The sequence below is a fragment of the Notamacropus eugenii genome, chromosome 4 (genome assembly GCF_028372415.1).
Source record: "Notamacropus eugenii isolate mMacEug1 chromosome 4, mMacEug1.pri_v2, whole genome shotgun sequence".
In the NCBI taxonomy this organism is placed as follows: Eukaryota; Metazoa; Chordata; class Mammalia; order Diprotodontia; family Macropodidae; genus Notamacropus; species Notamacropus eugenii.
In genome coordinates, this window is record NC_092875.1 from 355,322,574 (window position 1) to 355,346,666 (window position 24,093).

At 35.2% G+C, this 24,093-nt stretch overlaps 2 long non-coding RNA genes across 3 annotated transcripts in view; one reads left to right on the forward strand and one right to left on the reverse strand.

Moving 5' to 3' along the window:
• LOC140498508 (uncharacterized) overlaps positions 1-24,093 on the forward strand; it is a 63,673-nt gene that overhangs the window by 34,776 nt on the left and 4,804 nt on the right. Inside the window, exon 2 of the long non-coding RNA XR_011965117.1 lies at positions 20,092-20,246. This is a non-coding gene — a long non-coding RNA (uncharacterized lncRNA). The remainder of the gene's footprint in view (positions 1-20,091; positions 20,247-24,093) is intronic.
• LOC140498507 (uncharacterized) overlaps positions 5,844-24,093 on the reverse strand; it is a 42,357-nt gene continuing 24,107 nt past the window's right edge. The window contains exon 4 of one of the 2 annotated variants that reach the window (XR_011965115.1): positions 5,844-6,068. This is a non-coding gene — a long non-coding RNA (uncharacterized lncRNA). Of the gene's footprint in view, positions 6,069-20,231; positions 20,766-24,093 lie in introns of those variants that run through there. The other variant, XR_011965116.1, reaches the window with a different exon arrangement.

Genomic DNA, 24,093 nt, shown 5'->3' on the forward strand with positions numbered 1-24,093 from the left:
TGTGCAATCTCTTCTCCTTTTAATCTTCTAAATAGTTTTGTTTATGGGGCTCATTGTTACAATTTAGTTAATGATCTGACAACAGATTCCAAAAATGAATTCTACAGTAAATAATTATTTCCTGTTCATTAAAATAAAGTTGATTTCTTGTAATATTATTTCAGTTTTTCAACTCTTTTATAAAAGAAAATACACATACTCATAGTTATAAGGCTTCTGAGAAGTCTATAAATAAGCCTTTAGTTTCCTGAATATCTTAATCTAGGCTATATTTTTTAAATGTTCTTTTTCTTTTTGTCTACCTTTGCATTGATACTTTTGAGCATCAATAAATGTTGACTTGGGAGATTTCTGTCAAGTTGTGCTTAGAATTCCTCTACCCTGATTCCTCTACGATGGATGTTATAATGAATTTTGCTCACTATATTTGCACAAATAGAATGTGTGGCATCTCAGACTCAAACCTAAGTATTCTGCCTTCAAGACAAGTGTATTTTCCACTAACCTCTATGTCTTTCATATGATGCTCCTTTATTATAAACATTAAAATTGTGAGGAGCTTTCTAGAAAATATCTATTTTGATTTGGCAATGAAAATCTTATTTTAACTTCAAAGTTTATTTTTGAAATAAAGTTAAGGAGTCTGTGCTTAGTTCTTGGCATCATTAAACAAGCAAGGGATAAGTAGGCTTTCAGTGCAAAAGTCTATGCAGTTCAACAACTCTTTAAGAAGCATCTGCTGCGTATGTATACAAAAACCTCTATGGATATAAGCCATTCAAGAAGTAATATTTAACTACTGAAACTTAAAGACAAGAAATTTCAGGACAGTGTAGTGTAAAAAGTATTAGGCCAGGTATCAATAGATCTGAATTCTTGTTATATCAGTAATAACTAGCTGTATGACCTGGGGCAAATTATTTAACTTTTCTCCAATATTCTCATTTGAAAAATGGTCTAGAAAAAGGTTCTTAACATGTGTGTGTGTCTTGGGCCCCTTAAGCAGTTTGGTGAAGATCAGGGACTTCTCAGAATACTGTTTCTAAATTCATAATTACATTGAATTATATTGAAATAGTTATTAAAATATCAAAAACAAGAAGTTTTGAGAAATCCATATCAAGAGCCACCCTGTCCTAGGTGATCATTGTATACCATTATTTCTAACCTTGCTTCTGCCTCTAAAATATTATGATTTAGAACACAAATGGAATTAGATCACTCAGTTTTGGTACTCCTAAGTGTGTATAATATGGCTTAGTAATTTATTTTAAAAGCTGGAAATATATTTAATGTACATATCTGTCTATTTTATTGTAATTCAATGAAAAAAGGTTCGGTAGTTATTTGTTTTATTTTTGTTCTTTGGAAGATTAACATTTAATTAAGAATGTTTGGTTTCATTGTGTCCCATTATACTCAAAAGAGGCAGCTATGTGGTCTAGTTAATAGAGTGCCGGGCCTTGAGGGTCTCAGTTCAAATGTAGCCTCAGATACTTACTAACTGTGTGACTCTGGGCAAGTCACTTAATCTGTTTGCCTCAGTTTCTTCAACTGTTAAATGGGGGGTCATCGAGAGTCAGACATGACTGAAACAATTGAACAATATATGCATGTTGTTTCATATATATATTTCATATACCTATACTTACACATATATCTGCATATAGATACATATTATGGGGAAAAAAGCATAATGATTTCAGTAATTCAATAATTTCAATTCCTGTGGGTTTCTTTTAGAATCGTGACCTCTTTAGTGTTTTGAGCACTTAAACATCTAGTCTTTGAAGTAGTAGTCTCTAGTTGGTTAAAATATGAGCTATTGGTGGAAGGTGAGAATTTCAGATATTATTCAATTGCCACTGGATTGAGGTGCTATATCACACAGAATACTTAGGTCAAATTCAGAGCTAAACAGAAAGTGATATCATCCATAAGGCTGAAGTAAAGGCAAGTCAGGTAAAGAAGCAATTGTTAAACACTAAATGTGCCAAACCCTGTTCTGATTGCTCAGAATACAAATATAAATAAGAAGAAAGATATTTTTTACACTCAAGGAGTTTGCAATCTAATGAGAGAAGACAACACTTTAAAATGAAGATGAAAAACAAGGGAGAATAGAAGGAGGGAGATGATGGCTAGGGAAAGAGAGTGAGGAATGCTGACTTGGACACTTCCTCAAAATAGAGGATTTGGGAGGAATTCACCAATTAGAGCAGAATGCCTTTCCTGGCTGCCTCTTTTTCCTTTTTCTGGTATATTCCTTCTTCCTCTCTGATTTTTACTCTTTATCTTTCTTATTTTTTATCACTCCTTCTGTTATTTTTCCTCATTCATTCTTTTCCTTTCTTCCTTTCTTTTTTTTCTTACTCAAATCTTTTGTCACTCTTAAGGTAAAATGCTTTTGTTTGACTATAACTGAAAACATAAAGGTTTTGCTTTCTCAGCGTTCTTTTAACAAAGATTTTTAACAAATGATTTTGTATCTTATACTTCATGGAGTTGAGTTTCAGTATGCCTTAACTACCTGTTTTTTTATAGCACTTTAAACCTTTCCAAAATATATGAATATACATTTTCTCTGTATGTTCTTAAAAATAAAATCCTGTTACAATAAATAGTTCCATTTATAGATGAAGCTCATTGACTTTTCTGAGATTACCCACAGGGCTAGTGACAGAGCTGGGACTGGACCTCAGGTCTCCTGATTTATGTCTGCTATGTTCCATTTTCCCCTTTGGCTTCTACTGAGTTGTTCAATGATTCAGTGTAGTAATGTTATTTGAGGACTTTTGGTCCAGATCTAGTATAAGGTTTTCTAAAGAGATGAGTGTTATATTGCCTCCTTGTTTAGATATCAAGGAAGAGCCAGGCTTCCAGTAGACCAGTATAATGCATTTTACAATTTTAAGATGTACAAGATATTTTACTCAGCAGGATAAACATTTTAAAAGAAGCAGACTCATCTGGCAAAAATCAATTAGAAAAGCACTGTATTGATTGTAATACTCCAATGAAAAGGTCCTGATTGCTAAGCAGACATTCCTACTGAAGACTCTCAGTTTGGCTCATTCCCAGAGGGTTGTCACCTTAACCTCACTGGTTTATTCACTTTGCTCTAATAGGGGATATGAAAAATCCTGTCCTTCTGCTCTGATACTTCCCTCAGGATTCTCGGAGATGAGTTTCTTCAGTCGAAAGATTAGTCCCCCTTTGAAATATGCTAATGAATAGCATCTGTGATGTTCTAGAAATGAAAATAATTGCTCATTATCTCCATATTATAAACAAATGTTTATTCTGAGCAACTTCAAATGGAAAAGTTTTCTATGCCATATGCCCAGGCCATGGAGTGCTTTGTGCAATGGAGTCCAAGTAGAAGATTCTAGGGGAGTAACATGAGATTGCTGCAAGGCCAAAAATGGGGCCATAACTCTGTCTTGAGAATGGCCACTTGCAGGTGTGTACAGTTTGAGGTGCAGGAATAATTAATTTTACCCATCATCATTGCTGCTATTTTCATTATTGTTATTATTTTCATAATGATAGTAGTTCTGCAAATTATATTTCTACTTATCCACAAACCATCCCCAGGCTGTCACTTTTTCCTTATCTTTTATTTTAAGACTTCTTTCCATCCCAACAATATCTGAACGAAGTTGTTGTTTACCATTGATTTATGGTATAGTTCTCCGAGTGGGAAGGCAATTCAAGAGATCAGTTGGACCAGTATTGCTTTCTGGAGTCTTCCTGGGTCTTCAATTAACAGAAAGGTTAAACTGGTTAGTTAAAAATCAGCATACCTTAAAGTAGTTTTGCTAAACTCAAATAGAAACAGGTTTGTGACATCTACGTATTAGAAACTTAGAAAACTACAAATGGATATTTTATATGTTGCACTATATTTTTATTTTTAAACACTTGCCAATTACATTTTAATCTGATTCAGCTATATTTCTGGAGTTTTATAGGGCACTGCCTATGAGTTTGATACCTTAAAGCATTGACAATTCTTAAATAGCAAAAAGGGCAAACAGAGGCAGAGTGATACAAGATAAATATTCAGAATAAAGAAAACAAAATAATTTCATAGAACTAGTGAATTTAAACTACAATTTGTGATACAGACTAGCTCCGACTAACAAATAGGCCAGGAAAAGTAGGAGACCTGAAGCTAGAGAAAGGCAAGTCTCTGTATGTGACTATATACATAGACATATTTGTATACAGTATATGTATATGACAGTGATTGAGGCTCTGAAGTCATTTAATTGAAGAATACTAGCTATTCCCTGTCTTTGGCTCTCACTCTTTATTGATGGGGTCACTCTTTTCTAATTAGTCCTTTTAGAAGAACAAGCAGGTCTAACTCTCTATTGCCCTCTGACTATCTTTGCCCTCCACTAAGACTTTAACCTACTTCTGAATAGAATTATGAGTAAGTCACTTACCTGAGGCCCCTTCCTACCTCAGAGAGGCTTCTTCCTGCTTCTGCTTACCAAACTCTCTCTGCCTACAGAAGCACTGCTGACTCATTTTCCATTGCTTAGAGGAATCCAAGATAATCTGGATTTACTTGGTCTTTTCCTTGTTTTTGAAGAGTTATAAAAATAAACATATGCAAAAAACCTCTAAGGTTCATCTCCAGCCTTCAGCTGGTGATACTAGCAAATTACTGAGAGAATTTCCCTTTTTTTTCTGTGTAGCCAAATAAGGGGCTCCTCCCTTACCCCATTGTCTTTGAATAAATAAAAAATACAAATATAAATTGAGGCAGTTGCTTTCTGTAGGGAATATAGATCTCTCCCTCAAATGGGGAACATACCCAGGGAACATATGGGCCAGTTCTCCAGATCTGAATCCCCCCTTTCTCTAAAGGGAAGAAAACCCAAGAAAGATGATGCTTGTGAAATTAAAGACAATTTTTATTAAGCGGGGAAGTAAAACATGTGCATGAGGACTGTCAGCCTAATGCTGAGCAGCCTGCCGAGTAATGGATGGGGAGAAAACATATACTTTTCAAACAAAGGAAGGCAGGGAAATGCGGACAAAAAGAAAGAAATCCTAGAAAGTTAGGGACCCCTATTCCTAAGGGAATGGGGAAGATGCAGGAGGAATTTCAGATGTTGGAGTTCTGACTGTTTGATAAGCAAATCAGAATGCATTCTTGGTGATAAGGATTGCACAGTTCAAGGTTTTAGCACTGACAAGAAGATAAGATGATACCTCCTGAAACCATAAAACAGGATGTGTGTGAAAGCCCTATAACCAACAGTTAAGGTTGTCTCTGACAATAAAGATGTCTCTTAAAGGTCCACAAACCATTAACTGGCTCAGGGTCTGCTTTAAAGCTGGAAGGAACTTCATTGACTTCAAAATTTCTGATTTTCTGCATGTTTAGCTAGGTTTACTCTAGATCACCCCGAAGGATTGTTGGTATGTCAAGCCACTCTGTATCTCAGTTAATACAACTAGTATGAGAAGTACAGCTAGTAGTATTAGTAGTAGTATTAGAATACAACTAGTAGTAGGAGGCACATAGCCTTCTTCCATTAGCTGTATAATTGGGGAACTCAAGCACAAGTTCACTTGTACACAGATAAGTAATACACTGGATTAACTGGTTGAATTTTTATATCATTGTTTATATGCTAGGTGGACAGAGATGCAGGATGGAGTTTCAAGGAAAAAGATAAGCTTTAGAATGAGTATGTATAAGGAGGAAGAGTTGAGTTACACCATGACTTTTATTACAAAATGACAACTATTCTTTCTGGATGACTTTGCATTACCCTGGAAAAGGGTAACCAATGAAGGAAGAAAGCTGAATGTGGAGTAATTGGCTTTTAATTTTAAAAATAATAGGACTAGATGGCTTTTATTATTTTTAATTACATTTCACTTTTTTCAGTAGTAAGCACTTATCTTTTCTTGAACCCAGTTCATCCCCTTGGCTTACACCCCCACTTCTCATCACTTGTCTGTGGAGATGGCAGCAACATCCAACTTGAAATTCTGCCCCCAAGGTCACCAGTTTCTGGGTGTAGGCACTCTAATGCCAAAACCTAGAGATGAAAAGGACAAATTGGAAAATACAAACAAAACAGACTAGTCAGTGAAAAAGTATTCATTATGTGTCAGGAACTGTACTAAGTGCTGGGAATAAAAATACAAACTAAAAGACAAATAGTGCTCAAGCTCAAGAAGGTTACCTTCTAATGGAGAAAGGCAATAAATTAAAGGAAATTTATCTTGTGGGCATGATGGAGGAATGCAGATTGTAGCCTGGTAAGAAATGAAGTGATGGCTGACCTGGGCACCCTCCTTAAATGGATGCTTGGGAGGAGCCATCCAGAAGACTGGGATATAGAGGTTGATGATATTTCAAAAATGTCAGTTCCAAGACTAAAGTCATCAAAACCCCAATCCCTATCCTCAGAGGCACAGAGACTAAGAGGAAGAAGGGGGAGGTAGAATTCTCTAAAAACCAGCTCTCTACTGGTAGCCGTAGCTGGTGGGAGTAAATATCACTTTGATTTTGTTTGCTATTATGCATCTATGTTTACAATGTATAGCTATGTGGCCATGCTTATCCTACTGAGAAATGCATATTACATATCCTAAATGGCATTAAGATCTGTAGCCACTGAAACCAAGTGTCAAGTGAGGCAATTAATGGTACTATGTCTATTGCATATGTTGATATATATTTACTCTCTGTGGCGTCCTGAAGTCATACTTGGAATGCTGGGTTTAATCATGTCTATTACATTAAATGCCAATTAAAATTTGGTACTACACTGTATACAACTCAAGATATTAAGTGTACTGCAGCTGATTTAGCAGGGGACAATAGAATTCTGATCCCCAGAGAAGAATGTAATAAGTATCTTAGAACTTGTTAGAATCCTAGGATTGGTTCAGAGAGACAATCATTTTTTTACTCAGCCATGAACGAGACTGATTTTGGACCCTTTTGAATCTTTGAGCCAGAAAGCAGAAATGAGTCAGGTGCTGGAGTTTTTTCTTCTTCTACCTAATAGTATTTTACTTTTTCCCAATTACATGTAATGGTATTTTTCAATATTCACCTGTATAAAATTTTGAATTCCAAAGTTTTCTTTCTCTCTCCTCCCCCAAAATGGCAAGCAATTTGATATAAGTTGTACATGTATACACATATTAGATATATTTCCACATCAGTCATGTTGTGAATAAAGAAAAAAGGAATAACCTTGAGAAAGAAAAAAAAACACAAAAAAGTGAAAATAGTATGCTTCAATCTGCATTCAAACTCCATAGTTCTTTTTCTGGGTGTGGATAACATTTTCCATCATGAGTCTTTTGGAATTTTCTTCGATCATTGTATTGCTAAGATAAGCTAAATTTATCATATTTGATCATTGCCCATTGTTGCTATTACTGGGTACTATGTTCTCCTGGTCATGTTCACTGCACTTAGCATCCATTCTTTCCAAGTTTTTACAAATATTTGAAATATCTTTAATAATTAATAGACATGGATCTTTTACTCTACAAAATTCATCTCAGACATTAAACCTGAAGGATGCCTATCTTTCACAACATACTCATCAAGTAGTCACCCATTCTTTACTTGAATAACTTTAGTAATAGTAGTTCCATTATACTCTTTTAGTTACTGTTAGGAAAATTTTCCTTATATTTGACTAAAATTCTAGTTATACTCTTTCTGGGATCAAGGAAAGCGAATAATTCTCCATGATATGCCTTACACCTAAATTTTCCCTACCCCTTTCTTTAAATATAAAGAAATTTTTTAGAATTTCATCTTAAGTGACAAATGTATACAGGTAGCGGCAGAAATGATACAGATTATGTAATCAAAATAGGTTTCACTGCTCCCCTTTTGTGTTGATCTCTGAGACAGCTTTGTGTGTGGAAATCTAAATAGAATTGGGAAAGATTTTTCATAGACTTGAACTGTTTCATCTTTAGCGTTTTCCATTATAGAGTTCAGAAATAATGAAAACAGTCTCTATTAGAGGACAACAAAAGAATGAAACTTCTTTAGTCTAGAGAAGAAAAGAAAAACATGAGGACATGAGCTACCAGCTTTTAAGGGACTGGTGTATAGGTACTATCTAAACATTATTTGGCTTCTAATGACCACAGGTGCAGAATAATGAGATTTGATTGTAAAAGGGGAGATTCTGGTCAAATGTATGATGAGACTCAGATGAAGACTGAGTCTATAGAAACTTTATCTGTGACAGTTATGTAATTGTCATTTCTAGAACTTTTTTGTAAAAAAAAATGAAAGAACATTTTTCTTTAATGTTTTGTATGTGGGCTGACATTCCCTTGTCTATTCACAACAAACTCTTCCAACAAGCCTTCCTCCCCTTTCCCCAGCCTCCAGTTAGTCTGAGTAAGTGGGATTTGACTATGGAAATGAAATGTCATTCTGATTTACATTTCAAGATGCCCTTGATTTATTGTTGGATGCATGTATTATAAAATAAAATATCTCTCCTCAGAGACTGTTTCTGTTAGAGAAGTAGAGATAAAGAAAAACTGAAAAGCTGAATGTGTGATTGTTTTTAGGTTACCGTTTCTTTGGTCTTACATCAGAAATGCAATCAACATCAATCATTGATACTACTGGGGGAAAATTAGAAGGTTAAGAGCAGGGTGATGCTGCAAATATTTTAGCCCACATGGGGACTTTATTCTTACAGAGAGCTTCCTTTGGGCATAAGTCCAGTAGTGAAGTCTCTGGGTATGGGGATCTAAGTCACTTTATTTGCATAAGTCAAAATGGCTTTCCAAAATGGTTGTAATATTTCACAGCTCCACTAATAATATATCAGCCTATCAACTCACAACCCTTCTAACATTGAATATTTCCTTTTTTTATCATTTTTGCCAAATTGAAGGGTATGAGTGAAAATTCGGAGCTGTTTGGATTTGTGTTTTCTTATGGTTAGTGACTTGGAACATGTATTCATGTGGAAGTGAATACCTTATAATTCTTCTTTTGAGAACCATTTGTTCATAACCTTTGATCGCTTATGTGTTGGGGAATGTGTGTGTATGTGTGTGTGTGTGTGTGTGTGTGTTTACAGATATTTAATAGATCTTAGATACAAAACTCATAGAGAAATTAAATACAAAGAATTTTTCTATCCTGCTATTCCATTGATCTGTTTCTTTCTTTGTCTCTGCCTTTCTGTTTGTCTCTGTTTCTATCTCTGTCTTTGTTTCTGTCTCTGTGCCTGTCTGTATCTATATATGTATATATAGTATATCAGATAGTACTATATATAGTATAATGTAGTATAAATGTATATGCATATATGTATATATGTATGTGTGTATGTACACACGTATATGTATATATACACATCCAATACTATATGATTTTGATGATTGCCAATTTATAATATAGTTTGGTCTGAAAATGATATTAGCTCCTTTATTCTTATTTTGCTTAATCATTTCCCATGACAGTCTATTTAGATCTTTTGTTTTGTCAAGGAATTATTTTTACTTTATCAAATTCTATAAAGTATCCCCTTGGCAATGATTGTTATGGCATTAAATGTGTAATTTAACTTTGGAGGTATTGTTCATTTTATCATACTGGCTTGACCTACCCATGAGCCCTGAATATGCCTCCAGCTATTTAAGTTGTTTTTATTTCTTTAAGGACATTGGCAATTAAATCTCTTCAAGACTTTTGTGTGTTTTGAGAGATTCATCCCCAGCTACTTCCGCATTTTGTAATTGTTTGAAATGGCATTTCCCTTTATGTGTTTGCTTCTTGGGCTTTGTAATTATCATATTCAAGTGCTGCTGATATTTGAGAGTTTATTTTTTAGTCTGAAACTTTGCTACAACTATTGTCTCAAACGTTTTTGCTGATTCCCTACGATTTTCCAATTCTACAATCATAACATTAGCAAATATGAATCATTTTTTGTCCTCTTTACCTATATTTATGCCTTTTATATTTTTACTCATTGATACTGCTTGTAGTTTCAGAACAAATTCAAATAATAGTAGGGAGAGTAAGCACTCTTGCTTCGTTTCCTTATTTATTGGGAAAGGTTCTAGTATATTCTCATTGAATATGATGCTTACTTTTGGTTTTAGATAGATACTTTTTCATAATATGTAAAAAGTCCCTGTATGCTTATGCTTTGTAAGGTTTTTAGCATAACAGAATGCCACACTTTTTCAGTTACGCTGCATAGTGGAAAAAGAGCCTGACCTAGAGTTGGGAGATGTGAGCCATTAAACCTCATTTACCTCAGTTTCCTCATCTGTAAAATGAGATAGAGAAGGAAATTGCAAACCATTCCAGTATCTTTGGCAAGAAAATCCTAAATGAGGTCATAGAATCAGACATGGCTGAAATACTCAAACAGCAACATCACCACTTTATCAAAGGTTTTATCTGCACGATGGTGATGTAGTTTTTGGACATTTGGATTCTGAATATGATCAATCATATTGTATTCCTAATGTTGAAGCATCCTTGCATGCTGAGTATAAATCCTACTCAGCCATAACAAAAGGATTTCTTAGATAAAATGGTATGGTGTGTTTGGTAGGTTTTGTTTAAAATTTTTGAGACAAAATTTATTAATAATATTTCCCAATAGTTTACTTTCTTTTATCTTTTCCTTCTTTTTATCTCATAAAAGGATTTTTGTAGGGGGCTTTCATTCACAGTTTTTGAGAATTATTTGTGAAGTATGAGTATTAAATGTTCTTTAAATATTTGATAGAATGCTCCTTTGAATCCATCGGTAAAAACTGTTTTCCCTTTGGTAGTACTTTCACAGCTAGGTCTATTTCATTTTCTGAGATTGGGTTATTTAGGATTCTCTCTCTCTCTCTCTCTCTTTATGTGTGTGTGTCTGTCTTTCTCTCCCCTTTTCTGATAGTTTTGGTATTTGTAAAGGTAATTCTATATTTCTTTTATTTTTCTCAATTTGATAAGCATATACCTGTATATAACATGATCTGATTATTCTTTTTTATTTCTTTAGGCTTTGTTGTGATTGTACCTTACTCATTTCCTTTTTTATTGATTTGTTTTTTTGCCCTCTTCTTTTTAATCAGCTTAGCTGAAAAGTAAAACCTATTCAAAGAACCAGCTTTTCCTTTTACTTGTCATGTCTGTGTGTTTTTTTTGGGGGGGTGTGTGTTGTATTTTATCTCTTTCTACTTTAGTTTATCACATGTTCTCAGCACTTCTTTTAGGTTTGACTACTTGTTGATTAGCAATTTTTAAAAACACATTCCCTTTATTAATCCTTTCTTTTTCTGCTTTGTCAATGAATGTTTGTAGAGATATGATTTTACATTGGGGGTTGTTTTAGTTGCATTCCAGAAGTTTTTTCATCAATATAATTTTCTTTGATACAGTTATTATTTCTATGGTTTGTCCTTTGCTCATTCATGATTAAGTATTTCATCGCTAAACCTCCAATTTGATATTGTGTTTTTTGTTTATTGTGTCTGAGTCAATGACCATTTTATTTGTTATCTATAAATGATGTATTAACTATTAAAACTATTACATGTATGTAACTACTATGTATAATATATACACACACATGAACATATATAAATACATCCATCCATATATATATATATATATATATATATATATATATATATATAAAATATCTGTGTTCTAATACATGGTTAATTTCTGTAAAAGTTCCATGATGTGATAACAAATATGTATATATTTTTTGCCATCCTATTTAAAAGACACCATAAGTCTTTTAACTAGTTTTTTTCCTAACACTCTCTTCAGTTCCATATTTTCCCTTACATTTATGTTACTGTTAAACTTGTCCAAAACTGAAACAAACATGTTGAAATCTCTTCTCACTATTGTGTTACTATCCATTTTTGTAGTTCATTTAATATTTATTTTCTGAATTCAGATCTTAAGGCATTTGGAGCATATACATTTATTATTTGTGTTGGTTTGTTTCTGATTGTTCCTTTTACCATAATGTAATTTTCTTGTTTACGTCTTTTGAATTTTTGGATGTTTGTTTTTGCTTTGTGTGATGATATAATTGTAACTCCTGCTGTTTTTGATTCTCTTGATACATAGTAAAAACTTTCCTTCCCACTTCCTTGGTTTTATTTTGTGTATAACTTTGCTTTTCAAGTGTTTTTTGATAAGCAACAGGCTGTAGATTGAGTTTTCTTATCCAATCTGTCACTTTTTCATTATAATAGATTGTTTAATCCATTTACATTTAATGTTATTAGTTATGCTAATATTGTTCTCCACTTGTCTCTAACATTAATTTTTTCAAGTTATGACTCTTCCCTTTCTGCTATAAACAGAGTACTATGTTCCTTCAGTTCCTTTGGCTTATTATTTTTTAAACTAGGGTAGAAGTAAATTAAATCAAACTCCTCCCCCAAAAAACAACATAGACATGACAAGCAAAATTCAGAGTTGATTCTTTGCATATGTTTTACTCTTCAGCTAACCTGATTAAAAAAGAAGAGGGCAGAAAAGCAAATCCATAAAATAGAAAATGAGTAAGGTACAGTCACAACAAAACCCAAAGAAATAAAAAAGAATAATCATAACATAATTGTGCTCTTCTCTTCAACCCCAGGCTCCTTCTGTTAATTACCCCTTTGCTTTAGGGCTTTGTCTATCAGTTACTTTTTTCCTGGTTTTATCTGGGTTATTTAATTTTTACTTTCTTTTTTCTCTTAGTGAAATACATTTTGCTTTACTCTCTTCTCCTTCAAATAGTCATGTTTATTATTTTGTTTCTCTTAATTTCATTTTTTTTTGCTCATTTCCAGAGAGGATTTCTTTCACTTTATTCATTATCTATCTTCTTTTTTTGACTCCTATAGACTCTCATTATCTGATTCCTGGTCCCTGTAATTATTTGCTATCTCTATTCTCTATATTTCTAATGAAATCATGACTTTCTGGGTATTTATTCTGGACTCTTTGCAGTTCCTGATGCTATCTTGTAGAGCTTACCCCAACAATCCCTTTTCCCACTGAGCCTCATTTTCAGAACAAGGCCAATTTTTACAAGTGATAGAGAACACAATGTACCATGGTGGAACTTGCCCCCACCCATTATATCTACATTACGCCCCTTATCTCTTTTCTATGTCCCTTCCCTGGTTACCTTCTTTGTTTCATTCTGCCTCAAAATTCAGCTTTCTAAGTCCATGTGTTCCACTCTCCTAGGAGATATTTTCTCCCATAATATCCACCTGTACCCCTTCTCAGGTAGGGTCTTTTCAAGATACAGATCCCAGAGGTTACGCTCTGCAGAGGGTCCCTGGCTTTCTTCACAGAGCATTTCTCTTCACCCATAGGAGCCTTTGGCACTGAAACTCCCTCCCACTACTGAAGAAAGATTTCCTTTCTTTCCCTCCCCCATTTCAGTCCTTCCTCTTACCTTCTCACTCTCATTCCTTCAGGCTTTTCTCTGTCTCAGACCCTGAAGGTCATGTTCTCCTCATTGCTAACCCCCAATTGGACTTGGGCACATCATGCTCTCCTTTCTCTCCTTTTCTTTTTTCACCTCTCCTTTCATTCACCTTCCCTTTGTGTAATGATACTTTTGTTATTCAGTCATGTCTGACTCTTTGCGACCCCATGGAACTTACTGTCCATGGGATTTCTTGGCAAGGCTGCTGGAATGTTTTCTCCTTCTAGTGGATTAAGGTAAACAGAGGTTAAGGGACTTGCCCAGGGTCATATAGATAGTAAGTGTCTGAGGCTAGATTTGAACTCAGATCTTCCTGACCCTATCCATTTAGCCAACCTGTTTCCTATTTGTATAATGTAGTACTCCTGCTAAGAACAGATAGATGAACAAAAGACATTGATTCACATATAGGCAAAGTATCACCAGGTTCTGTCCATAATGCCCCAGGCTATCTTCTTCACTCTTACCTACACTGATTTCTGCCTCCACTTTGTGTCTTTCTGTATATTTAGAAAGAAATCTCTTAGTGGTCTCTCTACTGTTACTACAATGCTATTGCTGTCCTTGGCTGCTATATTCATTCACCCTTCTTGAATTTCTATCATCTGGGTTATTTGAAAAGCAAATTATCTCCTCAGTTCTGTTTTCCTTTGTAAGAATGTTTCAAATGCCTCTTGTATTATTAAAAGTTCATCCTTTTTCCTTTACAGCTAAGTTCAGATTTACAGGGTAGGTCACTCTGCATCATGAGCTCCTTTTTTCTTTGGACCACATCATTCTATTCCCTTCTGTTTTGTTTTTTTCTGGTAAATATAGAATAGTCTTGTGTTATCCCTTATACCTGAAGATCTTCTTCCTGATTGCTTGTTAGAACTAGTTGCTTCTGAAATGAATTGTCAAATTTAACCACTAGGAGTCTTGGAGTTTAAAGACTTCTTTTATCCAATTGACATGATGAATCTATAAATTCTTCCAACTGGTATTTCATTTTCTAAGTTCAGTAAATTCTGATGCAAACACAGCAAAATACATTCTCATGTATTATTTTCTGCATGTTCAAGTTTTTCGTCCTGTCTTATTCTCCTGGGACATCTACGAACCTTAGTTTATCTCTATGTATCCTGTCATTGAGATTAGTAAATTTTACTTGAATAGTGACCATTATTTCTTTAAGTGCTATTTTTTCTTGCTTCCTTTTTTATATATTATCCTTCACTTCTGTGCATTTGCATTCCCATTCCATTGTTTATTTGGTAAACCTTGCTGGTGCAGATTCTGGTTTTTCTATTCTGCTCGTTACTTTTGCTGTGTTGGCCATAAAGTCTGCTCTTAAGATTCTGATTTCTCTTTTAAACTACTCAGAAATACTGTGTGGTAGTACCATGTTCTTTTCAAATTCTACAGATCTATCTCATCTAGCCTTGGATTATGGTCCTGCATTATTTATTTATAGATGACCGAAATTGTTTATCACATCTGGAGGCCATATTTCTGTTGTTATTGTTTTCCCTGTTTATTTATTTATTTATGCTCAACATATTTGAGTTTCCTTATTCCTGAGATCTTTGAAAATTAGTCTGTATTTTTTTTTTTTTTTTTGCAAAGCCCTGTTCTCCCTTCACCATTGTGTCCTTTCCCTACGTCCCGTTCCTCCCATTTTTTTCCTTCTGTTCTCTGACCGAGACCTGGCATTTTGGAGAACTGCTATGCAGTTTTCTAGAGTTGGCTTTTGTAAACTGAATTTCTGAGCCTCCGGGAGGAGAAATGGGTAGAATGCGGTGCTGAGCTCTATTTCAAGTCCAGACAAGTGTCTTTCCTTTTAATCACTGGGAAAATCTGGGACTTCTAACCCATTCTGACCATAAATTTCTAATCATCTCCTACCTGCAATGTAAACTTCCATTAATCTTTTCTGTGCCCAGAAACTTTTAACTGTCTCCTTTCCTGAACAGAGATACTCCCAAGGGCACTTGTGTAACCCCTCCCTTCCTACAATTCAGCTATTCTATTGACCCTACAAGTGACTCCAACTTGGCACCCAGTCTATTGCCTGTCTCTATTGGCTAGAAGCAGCCTAAACGGATCCTGTGGTTTTGCCATGGAAGGTGATATCACCTTGCAATAAACAACTTGTGACCCACTTACTGTTTTATTTAACTACGTAGCTCCCCTCCTGAGTATATGTTATTTCTATTTGTAACTCTCCTCACTGAACTTCCCTGTCTAAGAGAATACATTGTTCTGGATTGCAATTCCTTGATCCTGAATAAATGTCTTATTTTATTCATTATTCACCTTGCTGATCTGATTTTTATGCAGACTTGATATTCCCTGTTCTCTGTGTTTCTAGCTATCCTGAAGAGATCTCTTGCATCACAGAACAGTGCTTTCCATGGTGCTGGCTGTGTGGCCTCATAGAGCTTCTGGAGTATGGAGCAGTGTAGAAGTGGGCTGAAAAAATTGTTTGGAAGAAAAAGACTTTTAGAACTAGGATATTCATGGCACTGGCAAGAGGGATAAGAGACTGGCTATGGGGCTGGTTTTCTTGTGAGACATGGTGTGTCAGGTTAGTGCAGCTTTGGAGTTAGTTCCTTGGGTTTGGGGGAAGTGCTAGCTGATCTCAGTGCAGAAGTCATTTCATGAATTTTGTTTGTCTGCTTGTTTATTTTACCTTCTTTTGGATTTCATGGAAATCATGGAAATAGTTGAAATTTCTTTACCTTTGGTGAATTATTTCTGGGTATTTTTCTCTGGCTATTCCTCCTTCTTGGAATCTTCTCCCTCTTCAACTCAGGCTGCTGATCTCCCTGGCTTCCATTAAATCCCTACTAAAAGCTCATCTTTTACACTCAGCCTTTCCCAATTTCCTATATTTCTAGTGCCTTCCCTCCGTTAATTATTTCCTATTTATCCTTTATCTAAGTTGCTATATATATTATATATATGTATATGTATATGTACATATATTTGTATGTTGTTTCCTTCCTTAGAATGCAAATTTTTTGAAGGCAGGGATTATTTTTTTCCCCTTTTTGTGTACCCATAGGTTTAACACAGTGGCTGACACATAGTAGGTACTTAATAAATGTTAATAAATTGATTTTGGAGAATCTTAGGAGGGTGTAAGTGATTAGAGCTGACCTTGTTTATCATATCACCTGAAACTAACACTCAAAGTCTTTGTACTTGATAAAATATGCAACAATCTGGTATTTACTAGTATAATAAGAATGAGGTTGAGTGGAAAGAAAACATTTGAGGTCAGAAGACTTGAGCTCAAAATTCTAGCTTTTGGGTAAGTCACTTAACTTCCCTAGTCCTCAGTTTCTTCCTCTGTAAAATGAAGGTGTTATGCAAAATCTCTGATCCTAGGAAAACCAAGGCACTGGACTTTTTTGATGAAATATAAGCCCTTTAATTTTTGAGAATCCATTAATTAAAGAGTTCTTTGCCTTTAGAGATATGTTATTTTTGAGTGGTAATAATAACTTACAACACCAGCATCAAAAGTAGTATAATATTGTTACAAGCAAATAATATGTCTTAATGGACACTAAAAACCTAAAGAATGAATTTTAGTTTGTTTATTGGTATTATTTAACATATTTTGTCATTCAACTTATTGGATAGGACAATGCTATTTACTAAGCAATTCCCACAAAATTAATATCCATGTTGCCTTTGATTCTGATTTTATCTCCTAAAATCTAAACATGTCCCCAAAGCCAATTGTTTTCTAAAGTTCAGGGAAACAGAGGCCTATTCTACCCCATTCTCCCTTTCTCTCTTTTTCAGCCACAGGGACAATAAATAACAATCTTTAAAAAAAAAATTAACAACCGTTAAAGCATCAAACAAACTGCTCTTGGACAATTATTTTAAAATTACTATTTCTTAGTAGCTTACCAATTTTTATTGATAGACACCATAAATGAAAGGTTCAGGAGGGCTGTGGTTGCTAAAAGGCTAAATAACCCAAGTTTTAGCTTACATATCATTGAATGGTATTTTTGCATTTATTTTTAATAACAGAATCTTAGGCTGTTTCTGGGAAATATTGACAATACATTAGCCTTATTATAATGTGTCACATTAATATTTTGGGTATTATCCAATTGGGGATTTTGGGTATTATCCAATTACTAACTTAGAAAGGCAGTGTAATACAGTGACTGGAGAGTCAAACTTGAAGTGCAGAAGATCTGAGTTAAAACTTAGATTCTGAAAAACACTAGTTGCATGACCTATGGCAAATTATTTAGAGTATGTACACTGTATTGAAGGTACTGACTTAAGTTGTTATAGGAGATTTCTCCACTTGGAGATCCATATACCAGTGAAATCACTGCTCTAATCTCTGTGCCTTTAAATTCAAAGCTAGAAGAAACCTTGGAGATTATGTAATCTAAACTCCCAACTCTGATCAAGAACCTGTCCTAATCACTGGATATAGAAGGGCATACACATATATGCATAAATGTAAGCATACATGCACACACATGATCATGCAAGTATGTAGACACAAAATTATAACATAAAATAGCATACCTTACTATATATGCATGTGTTCATAAATGTGTGTGTTATGTATATGTATATATGTATATGTACATATGTGTGTGTACCTTGAAAAGGGTTTCATTGCATTTGATTTCTAACAATAATAGGTGTCATTATGGGGTTAATAAAGAGACCCAGTCTTGGGAATCAGGAAGACCTGAATTTTGGTAGATATAAATCTGACCTCAGAATCAAGAAGACCTCTATTCCATTCCCGCATCTCACAAACTGGCCGGGTAGCCATGATGAGCCACTTAACCACTCAATCCCCATGCAACTGTTTAGGATTTTCAGGTTCAGCATAGTTGTTGATGTATAATAGTGTAGAGGAAGGTTTCTACATCAATAAAATCATGAAGAGTCATAAGAAAATTACTGGTTTTGTGGGGATGAAGGTAGCACTTGAGCAGAGTTTTGAAGGAACAAATGATTTCGAGGCAGAAACAAAAAGAGACAGTGCATTCAATGTATAAGAACAGCTCTTACAAAGACACAGTGATGGAAAATGGAGTTTTGTATATAAGGAACAGCAAAAACATCTGTGTGGAAAATTGTATGAAAAAGGGAGCCTCACAACCACCCTGTACAGTAAATACTACAGGTATTATTGTCATTCCTATTTTACAGATGAGGAAACTGAAGTCCAGGGAAGCTTTGTGACTTGCCCATGGTCACAGAGCTAGTGCTAGAGGCTGTATTCAAAATCAGGGCTTTGAATTTCCAAGTGCATTTCTTTTTTTACCCACTAAGTCAATAATGCCTCTCTATCTAATAACAGCTGAGTGTCCTGAGGTACATTTAATTAATATGTTTTCTTTCAGCTAATCCACATTCCTCCCTCCCTCTCCCATTGTTAGTCCTAAAGCATTTTTAGTCATTCCTAAGCACGGAATGTGAAATAACCTCATAGTTCTTTGAACAAATAATGAGCAAAGTGCACTTAAAAACACTAAGATCTATTTAGACCTTTCATGCCTCCCTCATTTCTAAAGGATTTCTATTTATCTAACTTATACAACCAATTTTCAAGGAACATGCACTTTAAAAAAAGCATTTTAAGAAAACCTATTTGTAAGGAGAAATTTAGTGTTCAGAGGGAAAAAATGAACTGTCGTCCTGATATTTGGCCAATCCAATATAATTTTCTTCATTCTTGGCAGCCCTGTAGAGCCCTTGGTGATTTACCAGTTACAAAGTGATACAGTTGGCAGCCATCACATGTGAAGGTTCAGTTAAAACAGTAAAGCTTTACTTATATTGCTTAGTTCATCATGGTAGGAAGAGGACAGCGTATAAAAAATACATCCACTTAATTGCTTGCTCTCATTAACTGTGTTTATTTGAATCAGCATTGCTAGATTCATTGACTTTCCTTAGTACTTCTGATAGATTTGGAAGAATCCAGCAGTGCTCTGGAGTAGAGTTAAATGTCTCAAGCTATTTTTAAAATAACTGTATCTATGTTAAAAAGAAAAACTCAACCACACCACTCACAGTTCAATATTCCTTTCTTAACTCTAGTGTTTGTAAACCTATGCATATTTTCAACAAAAATTCTGTTTTATTTTCTTTCTCTACGTTAACATTTGTATAAAGAGTTAGTTGGCATAAAAGTATTTAATGCCTTTATTTTTTTGAAAGGGACAAGTGACAAGTGTATATGTTTCATTGGTATCCTTGTGATTTAAGCAAAAAAATGAAGAACCCTGGCATGCTGAGTAGCAGTGTTGTGCCAGAGGCAGTTTATATCAGTTGGCAAGAACCTATTGTTAAATTTTCCATGTGAGGACTTAAATATATTGATAATGATGATAACTAACATTTATGTAGCACATACTATGTTTAAGGCACTGGGCTAAGTGTTTTTACAAATGTTATCTCATGTGATCCTCATAGCAACAATGGGAGTGAGTTCTGTTACAATTCTGATGTTACGGATGAGAAAACTGAAACAACCATAGATTAAATGATTTACCTTGGGTCATATAGCTAGTGAGCAACTGAAGCCAAATTTCAACTTAAGTCTTCTTCATTCCAGACTCAACACTCTCTCCACTGTGCCACCTAGCTGCCCCTACACCTTGGAAATTGACAATGCTACAAATCATGGCTTTTTTGTTGTTTTGTTGCCTGGCCAGACAGAAGAAAGTGATGGAAAATGTTAATAATGGAAATTTAATTTGAAACTATATTGTGAGTACAATTTTCCCTCTTACAAAAGTTAACCCTTTACCTGGTAAAGTTAAACCTTTACCAGTGCACCTCTGTTAGACCCCTTGTGGTGAATTTGTGATAAGATATGGAAAAGAATAATCACATGTATGAAATTAGAGTTTTACAATAAGATTGTGGCTTATTTTCACAAGACTACTATCAAACTGTATCATTTAAACAGCTGTGTTAACACACTGTTGGGTTAGGCATTATTCAGTTAGGCATAGTTCAATACCTCAAAAGATCTGTGTACAAGGTGTATTGCTTTTTTACCAATGCAGAATTCAACTCTATCATGCCTTACTAGATGATTTCATGAATTACAGTGTACGGAAAAAAAGGGAGCCTTCTCTTGGTGGCCAACATTCTGATTTTGAACTTCTTCAAACTTAGCTCTGCAGGATCCCATTAAAATGTTTTACAGCTTCATTGGACTGACAAGAGCACATAATGATAGTACATTGACAGCACAAGGTCAGCTTTGTGTCTTGATGGAGCCTAAAAAGAAGGAAGGAAAGAATAAGCATTTTAATATGTAGCTAATATCTACCTGGCACTGTATTTTATAAATATTGTATTATTTGGTCCTTATAACATCCTTTGGAAGTGGTGTTATTATCTCCATTTTACAAATGAGAAAAATGGAGACAGAGGATAAGTAACTTGTCCACAGTCACACAGGTAGGAAATTTCTAAGGCCATCTCTAAACTCAGGGAGTCCTTTCTGACTCCAGGCCCAGCAGTCTAACCACTGTACCATCTTGCTGCCGATAAGAGGAGAAGATTGGTAGAATACTCTAGGTTGATAATGTTACTAATATCTTGATTTTTCTTTTTTTTAATACTTATTTATCTTTACTTTTCAACATTCATTTCCACACAATTTTGAGTTCCAAATTTTCTCCTCATCTCTCCCCTCCCCCCATCCCATAACACCTTGTGTTTTGATTACCCCTTCCCTCAATATGCCCTCCCTTCTATCACACCCCTACCTTCCCTTATCCCTGTCTTTTCTCCTTTCTTGTAGGGCAAGATAGATTTCTATACCCCATTACCTGTATTTCTTATTTATGCATGTAAAAACAATTCTCAACATTTGTTCCTAAAACTTTGAGTTCCAACTTCTCTCCCTTTCTCTCTCTCTACCCATCCCCACTGAGAAGTCTAGCAATTCAATATAGGCTATATATGTGTAGTTTTGCAAAAGGTTTTCATATAGTCATGTTGTATTAGACTAACTATATTTCCCTGCATCCTATCCTGCCCTGCATTTACTCTGTTCTCTCTTTTGACCTCGTCCCTTCTCAAAAGTGTTTACTTCTAATTATTCCCACCTCCTATTTGCCCTCTTTTCTTTTTCCCTTCTCCTCTATTTTCCTGTAGTGTAAGATAGATTTTGATACCAAAGTGAGTGAGCATGTTATTCACTCCTTAAACCAAATGTGAAGAGAGTAAGCTTCACTTTTTCCCACTCACCTCCTCCCTTTCCTTCTCCATTGAAAAAGCTTTCTCTTGCCTCTTTTATGAGAGATAATTTGCCCCATTTCATTTCTCCCTTTCTCTCCCCAATATATTCCTCTTTCACCCTTTAATTTTATTTTTTTAGATATCATCCCTTCTTATTTAACTCACTCTGTGCTCTCTCTCTCTCTCTCTCTCTCTATACACATACATACATACATACATACATATACATATATGGTGTGTGTGTGTTTCTGTGTGTGTGTATAATCTCTCCAACTACCCAAATACTGAGAAAAATCTCAGGAGTTACAAATATTATCTTTCCATGTAGGAATGTAAACAGTTCAATTTTAGAAAATCCCTTATGATTTCTCTTTCCTGTTTACTTTTTCATGTGTCTCTTGATTCTTGTGTTTGAAAGTCAAATTTTCTATTTAGCTCTGGTCTTTTCATCAAGAATGCTTGAAAGTCCTCTATTTCATTGAATGACCATTTTCCCCCCAAAATACTATAGTCAGCTTTGCTGTGTAGTTGATTCTTGGTTTTAATCCTAGTTCCTTTGACTTCTGGAATATCATATTCCATGCCCTTTGATCCCTTAATGTTGAAGCTGCTAGATCTTGTGTTATCCTGATTGTATTTCCACAATACTTGAACTGTTTCTTCCTAGCTGCTTGCAATATTTTCTTCTTGACCTGGGAACTCTGGAATTTGTCTACAGTATTCCTAGGAGTTTCTCTTTTGGATCTCTTTCAGGAGGTGATCAGTGGATTCTTTCAATATTTATTTTACCCTCTGGTTCTAGAATATCTGGGCATTTTTCCTTGATAATTTCATGAAAGATAATGTCTAGGCTCTTTTTTGATCATGACTTTCAGGTAGTCCCATAATTTTTAAATTGTCTCTCCTGGATCTATTTTCCAGGTCAGTTATTTTTCCAGTGAGATATTTCACATTATCTTCTATTTTTTCATTCTTTTGGTTTTGTTTTGTAATTTCTTGGTTTCTCACAAGGTCATTAGCTTCCATCTGCTCCATTATAATTTTGAAAGAACTATTTTATTCTTTGAGCTTTTGAATCTCCTTTTCCATTTGGTTAGTTCTGCTTTTTAGAGTCTTCCTCTCTTCATTGGCTTTTTGAACCTCTTTTTTTTCCAACAGTTAGCCTATTTTTAAAGGTGTTATTTTCTTCAGCATTTTTTGGGTCTCCTTTACCAAGCAGTTGACTTGCTTTTCATGATTTTTTTTGCATTGCTCTCATTTCTCTTCCCAATTTTTTCTCCACTTCTCTTACTTGATTTTCAAAATCCTTTTTGAGCTCTTCCATGGCCTGAGACCATTGTATATTTATTTTTGAGGTTTTAGATGCAGAGGCCTCTTGGGGTATACATTGTTCTTCCTCATCTAAAAGGATGGAAGAACATGCCTGTTCATAAGGAAAGTAACCTTATATAGTCTTAGTTTTTTTCCCTTTTTTAGGCATTTTCTCATCCAGTTACTTGACTTTTGAGTTCCTTGTCAAGAGGAGAGTATACTCTGGGGACCTGTAAGTTCTCAGTTTCTCCAAGGTGGCTTAATCTAGGGAGAGGAGTTAACTCCTCTCCTGGCCTGCACACTGGTCTGGGAGCAACCAAAACTTTTCTGCCCAGAATCTGTGAGTAGTAGGTTCCCTTTGCACAACCACCTCCAGATCCACCTGGCCAGTGCTCTTCCTCCTCACCCCAGGGCCATGCTCAAAACTGAGATTCAGATGAGCTGCTCAATTCCCCCAGGGGCTTTGGGTGGAGGGCCTCCAAAATGGATGCTGCCACTGCCACTGCAGTGACTACTGATGGCAGTCCAGACCACACTCCCCTATCCTGGGTGAAAGAACCCTCCCACTGACCTTTGAAGCTATCTGTGGCATTTGTGGGTTGAGCAATCTGGGCACTGCTGCTTCTAGTGGCTCCCTGAAGCCTATTCAGGGTCCTGTCCTGCCACACTGCATGGCCCATGCTGGGCTGCTTCCTCTCAACCTTCCAGGCTGTTCTGGTCTGGAAATCTCCTTCACTCTGTCATTTTGTGGCTTCTGCTTCTCTAGCATTTGTTTAGCAGAGTCATTTTTTACAGGTATTTTATGGGTTATGTGGGGGAGCTTCTAAAGGTCTGCCTTTCTACTCTGCCATCTTGGCTCTTCCCAATATATTGATTTTTCCAGTATAGCCTGCTTTTTTGTTTTTTTTTAAAGAAAAGCTCAAAGACCTTCATACTGGTTATATTATGATCTATAAAATGCCTTTGTAATGTAGATGGAGGAGGTATTTATAATTTATGTTTTATAAAACAAGAAAATGAAATACAGAAAAATTAAGTAAGAGATAAT